The sequence below is a fragment of the Nanorana parkeri genome, unplaced genomic scaffold (genome assembly GCF_000935625.1).
Source record: "Nanorana parkeri isolate BGI_ZX_2015 unplaced genomic scaffold, ASM93562v1 scaffold2869, whole genome shotgun sequence".
NCBI lineage: Eukaryota > Metazoa > Chordata > Amphibia > Anura > Dicroglossidae > Nanorana > Nanorana parkeri.
In genome coordinates this window covers 10,217-11,328 of record NW_017309137.1, presented here as the reverse complement: position 1 = coordinate 11,328, position 1,112 = coordinate 10,217, and the positions used below count along the sequence as shown (strand labels likewise).

At 51.4% G+C, this 1,112-nt stretch overlaps 1 protein-coding gene across 1 annotated transcript in view; it reads left to right on the top strand.

The window, feature by feature from the left end:
* Positions 1-1,112, top strand: part of LOC108802450 (zinc finger protein 585A-like) — a 19,737-nt gene that overhangs the window by 15,185 nt on the left and 3,440 nt on the right. The window lies entirely within an intron of this gene.

The following is a 1,112-nucleotide window of genomic DNA, read 5'->3' as shown; positions in this document are numbered from 1 at the left end:
GGGCCAAACCAAAAGTAAAAGTATTTACTATCTGATCCCTTCCCCCGATCCCTCTTCTAATACAGACCAGGATCTTGTTAGCTTTGCTGGCTGCTGCTTAGCATTGCCTACTGTTGCCCAATGTGTGATCTATGAGGATCCCCAATCTATGATCTTTGAGGACCCCCAAATCTGTGGTCTATGAAGAACCCCATATCTGTGATCTATGAGGACCCCCAATCTGTGATCTATGAGGACCCCCAGGTCTGTGGTCTATGAGGACCCCCAATCTATGATCTTTGAGGACCCCCAAATCTGTGATCTATGAAGACCCCCATATCTGTGGTCTATGAGGACCCCCAATCTATGATGTTTGAGGACCCCCAGGTCTGTGGTCTATGAGGACCCCCAATCTATGATCTTTGAGGACCCCCAAATCTGTGATCTATGAGGACCCCCATATCTGTGGTCTATGAGGAACCCCATATCTGTGATTCATGAGGACCCCCGAATCTGTGATCTATGAGGACCCCCAGGTCTGTGGTCTATGAGGAACCCCATATCTGTGATCCATGAGGACCCCCGAATCTGTGATCTATGAGGACCCCCAAATGTGTGATCTGAGGACCCCTAGGTCTGTGATCTTTGAGGATCCCCAGGTGTTTGATCTATGAGGACCACCGAAACCTGTGTTCTGAGAACCCCCCAATCTGTGGTCTGAGAACCCCCAAATGTGTGGTCTGAGAACCCCCAGGTTTGTAGTCTATGAGTACTGATATTACTATCGGAGCCTCCCTACTATGCACTGCTCAATTTTGTTGTCCAAAATGTCCTTGAAACCTCCCCATCTCTCCTGTGTTCCCATTCAGGAAGATTTCCCCCCAATTTATGTCACATGGGAGGCCTCGCAGTTCATTACATTCAGCTCTTCCAAAATGGAGTCTTCTTGTATTACCTACACGCCTGCGTTTCCCTGAGTCTGCCGTGAACATGGGGTTGCCACCTTTAACACTCTGCTCCCTGCTGCCCCTCTGCTCCCTGCCGCCCCCCTGCTGTCCCTCTACTCCCTGCCGCCCCTCCGCTCCCTGCCACCCCTCTACTCCCTGCCGCCCCTCTGCTCCCTGCTGCCCCTC